This window comes from Nansenia antarctica, assembly GCF_963989245.1.
Source record: "Nansenia antarctica genome assembly, contig: SCAFFOLD_918, whole genome shotgun sequence".
Lineage (NCBI taxonomy): Eukaryota > Metazoa > Chordata > Actinopteri > Argentiniformes > Microstomatidae > Nansenia > Nansenia antarctica.
Genome location: NW_027662375.1, coordinates 1 through 13395, shown reverse-complemented (window position 1 = coordinate 13395; position 13395 = coordinate 1). Strand labels below are relative to the sequence as shown.

The following is a 13395-nucleotide window of genomic DNA, read 5'->3' as shown; positions in this document are numbered from 1 at the left end:
CTCTACTCCTGAGACACAGCCTCTACCTCCTGAGACACAGCCTCTACCTCCTGAGACACAGCTTCTACCTCCACCAGCCTCTACCTCCTGAGACACAGCCTCTACCTCCTGAGACACAGCCTCTACCTCCTGAGACACAGCCTCTACCTCCTGAGCCCCCCCCCCCGTGCAAACTTATTGATATTATAAAAAGGTCACCAGACTCTACGTCATCATGTCTACCTCCTTTTTATAGCTTCCAATCCTAACCAGATCTCATATCTACAGTTTTTCCGCCACACCGGCAGTTATTGTTTTTTTTATGTCCATGGAATCAGTATCACTTTTTTCTCCTGTCAATATCCAAGGTTCTCTGTGGTCAAGTCTCTCTCTCTCTCTCTCTCTCTCTCTCTCTCTCTCTCTCTCTCTCTCTCTCTCTCTCTGTGCTTCTCTCTCTCTCTCTGTGCTTCTCTCTCTCTCTCTCTCTCTGCTTCTCTCTCTCTCTCTCTCTGTGCTTCTCTCTCATCTCTCTCTCTGTGCTTCTCTCTCTCTCTCTGCTTCTCTGTCTCTCTCTCTCTCTCTCTTCTCTCTCTCTACCTCTCTCTCTCTCTCTCTCTCTCTCTCCTCTCTCTCTCTCTCTCTCTCTCTCTCTCAGAGATCAGGTACTCCTGGGTGTTTAACGGACGGCCCAGCTTCCTGCAGCAGGACACGCGCCGCTTCGTGTCCCAGAGGACAGGGAACCTTTACATCGCCAAGGTAACACACACCACGTGTCTCTGACATGTTTTAGACGGTTTTAACTGGTATATAGAGCCTTCGCAAAGGCCCCTAGGCTCTGGAATAGCCTCCCCCTCCCACGTCAGATCTGCCCAGAGCGTCAAGGCTTTTAAAACCTTAGCTAAGACGCACCGCTTCTCCCTGACCTTTGACCAGAGGTGAGCCTGCCTCCCCACAACTGCACTTTTCTGCACCTTGTATTGCAGCTTGTTTTTGTTTAGTGTTTTATATGTTAAGCACTTTGGGAGGCTGTTTTCTCGTTGTAAATGTGCTATATACATAAACATGACTTGACTATAACTCTGTTATACTGTTATAAACTCCTGAAAATGTTCAAAAACATACTACAGGAGTGTGCTATATTATTGACATTACCAAAGTATAGGCATAAGATATGCTGACATGCTAAAATGAGTCTAACTTTGACCACGGCTATCTTGGAGAAGTAGTGTGAAGCCCGCCTTCCTAAATTCGAAGAGTGACCTCCAAAGATGGTTTGTACCAACTGTAATGCTTGTATCACTATTTGAACGATTTTCCCTCCAAAAACGTTGCTGTTCTCTGCTCCTCTGAGGTGGAGGCGTCTGACGTGGGGAACTACACCTGCGTGGTGAGGAACATGATGACCAACCGCACTGTGTACAGCTCCCCCACGCCTGTGGTGCTGCGCAGAGACGGTGAGCCTCCTCCCCCTCCCCCTGCCTCCTTCCTACCTCCTTCCTACCTCCCTCCCTCCTTCCTTCCTTCCCCCACGCCTGTGGTGCTTGCGCAGAGACGGTGAGCCCCCTCCCCCCCCCCCTACCTCCTTCCCTCCTTCCTCCCTCCCTCCCTCCCTCCCTCCCATCCCTCCCTCCCTCCTTCCTTCCCCCACGCCCATGGTGAACCCCCTCCATGACCCCCTACCCCCCCTCCCTGCTCGACGATACCTCCTTCCCTCCTTCCTTCACTCCTCCCTCCCTTCCAAGGCCGGCGCCTTGCATGGTAGCTTGCCGCCATTGGTGTGTGAATGTGTGTGTGAATGGGTGAATGAGAGGCCGTTGTAAAGCGCTTTGGAATAAGGCATAGCTAGATAGTCCATTCACTTATAAAGATCTGTATGAGGAGAGGTCACAAGAAGAATTGGCTCCCTCCTTCCTCCTTCCCTCCTTCCTTCCTTCCTTCCATCCCTCCTTCCTTCCTTCTCTCCCTCCTTCCCTTCCGTCCTTCCTTCCCTACCTCCTTCCCTTCCCTCCTCCTTCCCTCCCTCCCTCCCTCCCCCCCCCCCACCCCCCTGCTTATCCTAGCAGCTGAGTGTGAGTTGTAGTTGTAGCTGGTCTGAGAGTGGAGCTGAGGAGATAGATCCGTGGTAGTCTGTAGCGTGACACCGGTGTTTGTTTTGCTGGATTTGCTCAGAGCAGAGCTGCGTTCACAACCTCCTCGTCAGAGGAGCTGAAACGTCTGAACAGCCTCTCTCTCTCTCCCGCATGACGGGGCACATTTACATACTCACAATATTGCAGGGTGTACACACACTCACTCAAACACACACACACATCCACACTCTGACACGCACACACACTCACTCACTCACTCGCACACACACACATATACACACACACGGCCACTCACACTCACACACACTCCTCACACTCACTCACACACGCACACTCACACACACACACACTTACACTCACACACACACACACACACTTACACTCACACACACACACACACTCACTCACACACACACACACTCTCACACACACACATATACACACTCTCACACACACACACACACACACACACACACACTCACACACACACACACTCACTCTCACTCACACACACACTCACTCTCACTCACACACACACACCTCACTCTCACTCACAACACACACACACACACACACACACTCACACACACACACACACTTACACTCACACACATACACACACACACACATCTCACTCTCACACACTCACACACACTCTCACACACACACACACACACTCACTCTCACTCTCACTCACACACACACACTCACTCTCACACACACACACACACACACACACACACACACACACACACACACACACACACACACACAGACATGTCAAACACATGTTCCACCCAGGCAGTCCACCCCCCCCCCCCCCCCCCCCCCACCCCCCCCCCCCCCCCCCCCCCCCCCCCCCCCCCTGTTCCAGCTGCTTATCTGAACCACTTAAGACTTCAGCCGGAGCAGAACGTGTTCTGTGTGTAATCCAGACCCACACCAGACCCGCCCGACCCGGTTCTGTAAGCTACGTACACGAACACGCCAGCGTGTTCTGCTCTGCGGCTCTGCGGCGGCCTCCTCCTCCTCCTCCCACGCTCCTCACCATGAACCTGAACCACGGGCGGAGATGAGATGACATCTTTGTTGTGTTTTGTTTCGGAACTGATGTGATTTCTTCTTCTTCTTCTTCTTCTTCTTCTTCTTCTTCTTCTTCTGTGTCACGCAGCTGTCATGGGAGAGTACGAGCCAAAGATCGAAGTTCAGTTTCCCGAGACGCTCCAGGTGGCCAAGGGATCGTCCGTGAAACTGGAATGCTTCGCCTTGGGGAAGTAAGTCTGACGGCAGCACGGTAATAAGCACGGCGCGTGCATGGGCACGGCACGCTACAGCACTCAGCATATGGAACGTGATGTTTGTGACTTACTGCAAGGCAGAAGAAGAACTTAGAACTACAGCAACCGATGTCTTATTATAACAGCCAATGTCTTATAATAGCATAATATAATTATTATTAATAATAATTAAGGGCGGCTGTGGCGCAGGAGGTAGAGCCGCCGTCTAATGATCGCAAGTTCGGCAGATCGGAGGTTCGAGCCCCGGTTGCCCACATGTCCAAGTGTCCTTGGGCAAGACACTGAAACCCCAAATTGCTCTCAGTGAGCGGGCCGGCCGGCGCCTTGCATGGCAGCTTGCCGCCATTGGTGTGTGAATGTGTGTGTGAATGGGTGAATGAGAGGCCGTTGTAAAGCGCTTTGGAATAAGGAAGTCAGTTATAAGTCAGTTACCATTTAGCAGCCAATGTAAGTGTGGGCGTGTGGTTAGTGTGACCTCTGGTGCCCTCTGACCCTGACCTCTGACCCTGACCCCTGACCCTGCCCTCCCCAGCCCAGTGCCTAGCATCACCTGGAGGAGAGCGGACGGGACCCCCTTCCCTGGAAAGATCAAGATCAACCACTCCAACGGCGTGCTGGAGGTCCCCTACTTCGGCGGAGGACGCGGGGCTGTACGAGTGCCTGGCGGAGAACAGCCGAGGACGGAACGTCGCCAGGGGAGAACTCCTCTTCCACAGTAGGTTCCTCATGAGGGAGGGAGGGAAGGAGGGAGGAGGGAAGGAGGGAGGGAGGGGGGGGAAGGAGGGAGGAGGGAAGGAGGTAGGCGGGGAAGGGAGGGAGGAGGGAGGGAGGTAGAGAGGGAGGGAAGGAGGAAGGAAGGAGGAAGGAAGGAGGGAAGGAGGGAGGGAGGTACGGAGGGAAGGAGGGAAGGAGGTAGGGAGGGAAGGAGGGAAGGAAGGAGGGAAGGAAGGAGGGAGGGAAGGTGGGAAGGAGGGAAGGAGGAAGGAAGGAGGGAAGGAGGAAGGAGGGAGCTAATTCTTCTCGTGACCTCTCCTCAGTGGTGTAGTCTAGGAGTGATACGCAGGACTACGCCATATACCCACTAGGAAAGGCCAAGGATTTCCATATACCCACTTAAACATATGTGAGGATACGTAACTGCGTTTTGTGACAGAACTTTCACTTTCATTCATAAAATTCACCCCGTCTGTGTTACGAAGCACTTTTGGACCATTGGACTGACTATAGCGTCATATACCATCAACGGGGGGAGATGCTACATGAAATATGTCAAAATGCAGCACTATCATGCACAGATCAGCCTTATAACATGTAATGTTAGATATATAACGTTAGACAGGGAGCGCAGATTTATTTATAGCTTTCCGAAATGAACGATATGAGGCTGGGAGGGAAAAATCACAGTCAGTATACCCCACTGGAACACACTAGACTACACCACTGGTCCCTCAGAATGTGTTAATTAATAATAATAATAATTAATCCCCCCCCGAAAAAACACATTGAATTTAATTTCTCAAGTATGCTTAGGCTGCTATTTTATATTTAATAATAATGGAACCAATATGTGGTTTGGAATGTTGGAATGTTAAAGTGAAATATTAGGAATGGTAACTAACTAACAATTCCTAGGATGTTCCTGAATGGATGTTTCCGTCTCTTTTGTCCACGCGCTTCGCCAAGTATGTCAAATAAAAAATATCTGGTCGGTAAATTATAATTCATAAGTAAAGGTTGACAAACCTTGTGCCCACGCTATGAAAAGCCAAGATAAAGACAACATCATCTGGAATTAATGTGGACCAATTAACCTTTCTGTTTCTGTCGTTCTAAAGTGGCTAATCCCTCGGCTGCCAACGTGAATATGGCCATTAGCCAGCGGGGCGCAGAGAAGCGCTCTATTCAACGCTCAGGGCAGCTTCCTTTGTTTGTGACATTTAGATTGGGGTCCATTTATTCCGGTACACACGTGGTGTGTGACAGGGTCTGGTTAAAGAGCCTTCAAGTCCTCACCGCCGTTATTCAGTTTTTTACCAGCTTTCTAATGATGTGTCATACATTAAAATCTGAACATAGTTGAAGAGGATGTGCTTATTTAATGTTGGTCCACCTCAAACTAATAGCAGAGAAACTCGCTCTGAATGAAAACACACAAAACAGCTGCTAGTAGCTGGTGCTAAGAAGGAACATCGCTATGAACATCTAACTGCATGTTTATAACATCACAACATCCTGATAGAACATCAACATGCTAAAAACACATAACTACACATAACTACACATAACTAGATGATCACACAGGCCTGGCTTTTGAACACGTCCTAAAACGAAAGCTTGTTGACAAGCCATGTATCACTTACCCAGGAGCCTACAGCAGATGAGAGAGAATCCAATTCACAAATTATCTATCGTATTATCCTCTCGTATTTATAGTATTTATAGATCCTACAACTTGTCTGTTATATCGAGTGGGCTCTTCAACACTTCAACTTTCATAATATGCCAACAAAACTGAAAAAGAATACAAAGAAAACAAACCTCCAAAAGAAATGTTTTTGCTCATTTGCGGGACTGGTGACCTTTTTCACCAGACTTTGTCGCATATATTTATTTGCCATAATCGTCAATAAAGATGCTGACATTTTCTAACTGAATCCCGTTGTTGATCCCCCAGACGTTGACGTTCCTTCCCTCCCTCCTTCCTCCCCTCTTCCCTCCCTCCTGCCTCTCCTCCTCCTTCCCTCCTTCCTCCCTTCCTTCCCTCCTTCCTTCCCTCCTTCCTTCCCTCCTTTCCTTCCTCCCTAACTGAATCCCGTCGTCTCCCCCAGATGTTGAGCACCTGCACTGGTCCAGACGCTGAGGGACGCCCACATGGCCATCCAGGCCAGCCTGCAGTGGGAGTGTCGGGCAGCAGCAAGCCCCGCCCCGCGTACCGCTGGCTGAGGAACGGCCAGCCTCTGGTAACCCAGGTAAGACTGGTAACCCTGGTAACCCAGGTAAGACTGGAGCCCCTGGTCACCCAGGTGAGGCTGACGCACCTGAATGTACTGCACTTATATAGCGCCTTTTTTGCTGCAGCTTCTCCAAAGCGCTTTACAACGGCCTCTCATTCACACATTCACACACACATTCACACACTCATTCACACACATTCACACACACACATTCACACACTCATTCACACACTCATTCACACACACATTCACACACACATTCATACACATATTCACACACACATTCACACACACATTCACACACTGATGGCGAGGTAGGCATGTTGCCATGCAAGGCGCCGGCCGGCCCGCTCACTGGGAGCAATTTGGGGGTTCAGTGTCTTGCCCAAGGAGACTTCGACATGTGGCCAGCCGGTGCTCGAACCACCCCACACCTTCCCCCTGCCCTGAGCGTGCAGATGTGTCATGTGATAGTGTTGCATATGAAGAACTGTTCTACTCCCTTCTCACCCTCCCTGTTCATCTCACATCAGACACATGAGATCAAAACATTAAGCCGGTTTTCATTAAACAGAAGTCTACCCGACATCAACACTGACGCGGCTGCAAAGGTCACAGTCATCAGAGAGATCGTATGAGTAGACACAAGCTTATTGGCTTTGTCCTGGCGCAGATACAGTAGCAGGCAAACGTTTGATTGAATGTGGAAGTGTGTCCAAACCTTTGACTGGTACCGTAGGAGTGAAATCTAAAGATAGAATGACCTCATCGTAGACAGTGATCATTTGTATTCAAATACATTTCCCTTATATGTCCCTTATGTGTCCCTTATTATGTCCCTTATATGTCCCTTATATGTCCCTTATATTGTTCTACTCTCTATGCGTCACCAGGACAGGGTGGAGGTGGACGGGGGTCGTCTGTCCATCTCCTCCATCAGCCTGCTGGACTCTGGGATGTACCAGTGTCTGGCTGAGAACCTGCACGGGGCCATCTACGCCAGCGCCGAGCTGAAGGTCGTAGGTAAGCGTGTATGTGTGTGTGTGTGTGTGGATGTGTGTAGGTAAGCATATGTGTGTTAGTGTGAGGATGTGTGTGTCTATAGCATGTGTGTGTTAGTGTGAGGATGTGTGTGTTAGTGTGAGGATGTGTCTCTTCTCTAGTGTTTGTGTCTATAGCATGTGGCTATACCCTACACAGTGTTTACGTAGTGTTGTTCACACACAGTCGTTGCCTGTAGGCGGGGCTACAGGTCAAGCACACACGTCGACACGTATAACCAGGATGTCGTCAGTGGGAGGAAGTTCCTCAGATGAATATGAAACAAACACGGCGACGCCTACAGGAGCTGAGCTGCGGCGTTAGAAGACATTTACATAATTACTTCATAAACAAAGACACTCAGGGCTTTTTGATTAAATACAATCGTTCTAATTGACGATGATGTGTTTGACATTTTTGGCTGGTTGCGTCACGGTGCGTTCCTGCCTTGGAAGAGAGCGATTGTGACACGTTTTGATGCTCTGGTCCTCATGTCGGGATCTGATGTAACGATCAGACTTTTCTTTTCGAAAAGTGTGAATACATTTCCGCGTAGTTGAAAATCAACGACACATCGCTAGTCAACTAACACAGCTTGTTTCGTGAGCCTGCTAACAATGTAAAGTAGTGTTCTAGTTAACTAGGTAACAATGTAAAGTAGTGTTGTAGTTAACTAGGTAGCAGTGGGGATTACTCACCAAAATCAATTTATTTACAGTATTCTGTCTTGACTAGAGAGTTTGTGTTGTGATTCTCAACGACGTCGAAACGTAGTTCCGCGTTTCAAAAGAAAATAACCGAACATTTCGATCGGTTGCCGACATGCGGACCAAAACGATCAGACTATGTCACAAATGGCTAAACAGCTTTAAATAAACAGCGTCTGTCTGTTCTGTTCTGTTCCCACCCTCCCTACAGCCTCTCCACCCGACTTCTCCAAGAGCCCGGTGAAGAAGTCGGTGCTGATCCAGCGCGGGGGGGAGGTGATCATGGAGTGTCGTCCCCACGCCTCCCCCCGGGCCTCCATCTCCTGGCGGAGGGGGGGGGAGTTCCTGAAGGACAGCCAGAGGTACGGTCCCGTACGCTCCGCTGCCCAAGCCACTGATGGCTGAGGAGACGCTCCTGACCGCGGGCCGGTCCCCTGGGGGCTCCAGCTGTCTGCTGTGTCTCTCTATTCAAGGAGAGACTTCAGGAGGGGTGGAGGAGAGAGGGGAGGAGAGAGTGGAGGAGAGAGTGGAGGAGAGAGTGGAGGAGAGAGTGGAGGAGAGAGGAGGAGAGAGAAGGAGAGAGAGGAGAGAGTGGAGGAGAGAGAGGAGGAGAGAGAGGAGAGAGAGAGGGTAGAGAGGGTAGAGAGGAGAGAGAGGAGAGAGAGGAGGAGAGAGTGGAGGAGAGAGAGTGGAGGAGAGAGAGGAGGAGAGAGAGGAGGAGAGAGGAGGAGGAGAGAGGAGAGAGTGGAGGAGAGAGAGGAGGAGAGAGAGGAGAGAGAGAGGGTAGAGAGGGTAGAGAGGAGAGAGAGGAGAGAGAGGAGGAGAGAGTGGAGGAGAGAGAGTGGAGGAGAGAGAGGAGGAGAGAGAGGAGGAGAGAGTGGAGGAGAGAGAGGAGGAGAGAGAGGAGGAGAGAGGAGGAGAGAGGAGGAGAGAGAGGGGAGGAGAGAGTGGAGGAGAGAGTGGAGGAGAGAGAGGAGGAGAGAGAGGAGGAGAGAGAGGAGGAGAGAGGAGGAGAGAGAAGGAGAGAGAGGAGAGAGGGGAGGAGAGAGTGGAGGAGAGAGTGGAGGAGAGAGAGTGGAGGAGAGAGAGGAGGAGAGAGAGGAGGAGAGAGGAGGAGAGAGAAGGAGAGAGAGGAGAGAGTGGAGGAGAGAGAGGGTAGAGAGGGTAGAGAGGAGAGAGAGGAGAGAGAGGAGGAGAGAGTGGAGGAGAGAGTGGAGGAGAGAGAGTGGAGGAGAGAGAGGAGGAGAGAGAGGAGGAGAGAGAGGAGGAGAGAGTGGATGAGAGAGAGGAGAGAGTGGAGGAGAGAGAGGAGGAGAGAGTGGAGGAGAGAGAGGAGGAGAGAGTGGAGGAGAGAGAGGAGGAGAGAGTGGAGGAGAGAGAGAGGAGAGAGCTACTTCTTTTGCTTAAACTGTCTCTGTTCCTCCAAGACAGATGTCTTGTGTACAGATCTATCGTGTGTATAAATGATTGCGTTGTTGTTGTTGTTGTACGGGTGTGAACACCTTCACAGTTACAGGTACAGAGGATGGTGTGTGTGATGGTGACCTTGGGGTAATCATACCCATTGTTCAGGAGTAGCAGAGAGTAGACAGCGGTGCTCAAACACACCAGCCTCCAGGTTCCCAGACGGCTGCGGGGGTCCTCTCCCACCGAGCGCCTGCCGTTGATTGATTGAGACGTCCTCTGGTCTTTGATTGGCCAGGGGTCCCGCGCCGCGGGTCGTCCAGGTTTCTGAATCAGCCTCTGATGAGAGAGGAGGGATGACATCAGGTGACCTCAAGACAAGGAGGTTGAGGAAGGAGGAGGGTGTTAGATTAGATTAGAGATTAGGTTCAACTTTGTTGTCATCCCAGAGTACAATACAGTACTATACAACGACATGCAGTTTAGCATCTAACCAGAAGTGGAAATAATTCTGCACATTAGATACTGTAGCTAAACTACCTCACTGTACATAAACTACCTCACTGTACATAGCTCATAACTGTACATAGCTCATAACTGTACATAGCTCATAACTGTATACAGCCCCATAACTGTCTATAGCTCATAACTGTATATAGCCCATAACTGTACATAGCTCATAACTGTATATAGCCCATAACTGTACATAGCTCATAACTGTATATAGCTCATAACTGTATATAGCCCATAACTGTATATAGCTCATAACTGTACATAGCTCATAACTGTACATAGCTCATAACTGTACATAGCTCATAACTGTACATAGCCCATAACTGTACATAGCCCATAACTGTACATAGCTCATAACTGTACATAGCTCATAACTGTACATAGCTCATAACTGGACATAGCTCATAACTGTATATAGCTCATAACTGTATATACATCTAAACTATACTGATGTTTACAATACTACCTCTGCACATACTGTATATTACATAGTTACCTATCACTACCTCTTGTTCTATTCATATCACGCCCTTATATCACTATTTGCACTTCTGGTTGGATGCTGAAATGCATTTCGTTGTACAGTATAGTGCTTGTACTCTGCGATGACAATAAAGTTGAATAATAATAAAGTTGACTAATCTAAAGTGCAAATAGTGATATAAAAACATAAAAACATGATATAAGACATGATAGAGACAGTGATAGGTACAGTAAGGCATGTACGGTAGTTTAGAGGTATATACAGTTATGAACTATGTTCGTTAAGGTAGCTTGTACAGTGAGGTAGCTCATGTACAGTATGTAATGTGCAGATGTATAAAAAGAAGCTATATCCTAGAGGTGTGTACAATGTGCAATATACAGTATGTGCAAAGGTAGTACTGTAAACATCAGTAGTGCAAAGGTTTTCACTAATTATACCGTGTCACGTCCATGTGATGCTTGTGTGTTACATCTCATAAGTGTCTTTGAGTGTCTAGAAAAGCGCTATATAAGTCTAATGTATTATTATTATTATTATCTCGTGCTAGCCTTCCAGGGTCACAGGGTCACAGGTCAGAGGTCATTGCAGGTGCAGGTCACAGCCCAGAGAGTGTGTGAGGAGGGTAGTGTCACCGCTACACGCCTGCTGCCCAGCGCTATTCTGGGAAAACAGAACAACCAGAGAGCATCACACCTGTGTGAGCCAGATCTCAGTTCACTCAGTCTCTGAGTCTGACGAGTCAATCACGTCAGGTAGGAACGTGTGTGTTTGAGAGAAAGAACCAGATACCGTATGAGAGAGAGGGAGAGAGAGAGAGAGAAAAATCGAGGGAGGGAGGGGGGGATGAGAGAGAGAGAGAGAGAGACAGAGAGAGAGAGAGAGAGAGAGAGAGAGAGAGAGAGAGAGAGAGAGAGAGAGAGAGAGAGAGAGCGGAAGAGAGAGAGGAGGAGGCGTGAGACAGCGAAGACGCTGTTTTTAATGTACTCCTCCTCTCACACTCTGACATATGCCGCTCTTTAATTTAGCATCTTTAATTGGGGGGGGGGGGGGGGGGGGGGGGGGGGGGGGGGTGATGGTGTCCAACAGAGTGTGAAGAGGAGCCGCCGTGATGCCGCTGTGCCCCCCTCCACCCTCCCTAGTCTCCTAGCTGCCCCCTCCTCCTCCTCCTCTCCTCCTCCTCCTCCTCCTCCTCCTCCTCCTCCTCCCTAGTCTCCTAGCTGCCCTCCCCCCCCTCCGCGCTGCCGCCACATTTCCATAGTCTTTCCCCTAAGTCAGTGGAGCTTCAACATGCGAGCGGAGCGATTGATTACTCATCATATCCCACAGGGTTGTGTGTGTGTGTGTGTGGTGTGTGTGTGTGTGTGTGTGTCTGTCTGTGTGGTCGTACAGAGAGAGAGGAGGGAGAGGAAAGAGAAGTGATTACACAGGCCCTGCGTCTGGACGAGAATAGAAAATGCACGGCGTGGAACGGCGGTGGGTGTAGGGTGGGGGGGGGGGGGGGGGGGGGGGGTTTGTTCGTAAAGCAGATAGTTCTTTACGTTGTTATTTGTTTTTCAGCTCATTGCCCCCCAGGTCATGTTCTCAGCGCCCCTCCATCACTCAACGTTTGATATTTTTGTCAATAAATCGGCGCCAAGCACCCCCCGTGTCAGTTATGCTCGCTGGGTCTCGGCTCAGGCGGAGTGAATACATATTTATTTTTTAAGAGCCACATACAGTGGAAAAATTGTTTGATTTCTCTGAGAGCTCGGCGCTTCTCGCAGCTCACAGCTCCGCTTGCTGCTGTTTGATTTCTCTGCAGCAGAAGGTCATGTTAGTGTGGAGATCTCCTCCATGTGTTTTGTTTCCTGTTCGTTTCCAACTTTTGTTGGTTATTTGAAGAACAACATAAGAATTAGAATTAGAACCCTCCCCCTTGGCCTCTTGTTGCGTAACACACGGCGAACAATGGAGAGAGAAAAAAACGCTGTTGTTGTTGTTGTGGTGTTGCTTCCTCGTTTTTACATGTAAAATAATTTCCATCTGATGACTCATTCACTTCACATGACAGAAAAAAAACGTTGATGCTGATGAACAGATGTAATGTATTCGATGTTACAAAGAGAGAACACATGTTCCGTTCTATTTCAGTCACTAGGCGCTATTCGATCATTGTCCCTGTGTTCAGAGATCCCCCTGGTTCCTCCCTCATCCCAGACTTTCCTTCCTCCACCAGTGAGATAGCTTTATATACATATCTGGTTTCATTACCTTTTTTGGAGGGAAATGGGCTTCCTAGCGTTGTTGATAACATCTCGCACATGTCGTATGACGATAACACCCACTGGTGAAGACTTCCATTCAACGTGAAGAATCACGTGAAGCCCTCTTTCTTCGTTGGCCTTAGTGTCACATTGTGTGTCCTTAACAATACACACACGTTTACTCTTTTGTGCTCTCCTCTCCTCTCCTCTCTTCTCCTCTCCTCTCCTCTCCTCTCCTCTCCTCTCCTCCTCTCCTCTCCTCTCCTCTCCTCTCCTCTCCTCTCCTCTCCTCTCCTCTCTCCCCCTCTCCTCTCCTCTCCTCTCTCCCCCTCTCCTCTCCTCTCCTCTCCTCTCCTCTCCTCTCCTCTCCTCTCCTCAGACTCATAAGCCGGAGCAATCAGCTCGACCTTGTCTTCCCCAGATCCTCCCTACCTTCAACCTTACTAAATGGACTGCACATATACAGCGCCTTTATCCAAAGCGCTTTACAACGGCCTCTCATTCACCCCTACACACACACGCACCAATGGCGGCAAGCTACCATGCAAGGTCCCGCTCATTGGGAGCAATTTGGGGTTCAGTGTCTTGCCCAAGGACACTTTGGCATGTGGCCAGCCGGGGCTCGAACTGCCGATCTGCCGACCTTGCGATCATTAGACGCCGGCTCTACCTCCTGAGA

At 49.5% G+C, this 13395-nt stretch overlaps 1 pseudogene across 1 annotated transcript; it reads left to right on the top strand.

The window, feature by feature from the left end:
* Positions 1-634: 634 nt before the first annotated feature.
* Positions 635-8431, top strand: LOC308175372 (contactin-3-like; annotated as a pseudogene). The gene is made up of 7 exons: positions 635-735; positions 1331-1433; positions 3241-3343; positions 3900-4082; positions 6196-6336; positions 7215-7344; positions 8281-8431. The product of its transcript is annotated as a contactin-3-like (transcript).
* The last annotated feature ends 4964 nt before the right edge of the window (positions 8432-13395 follow it).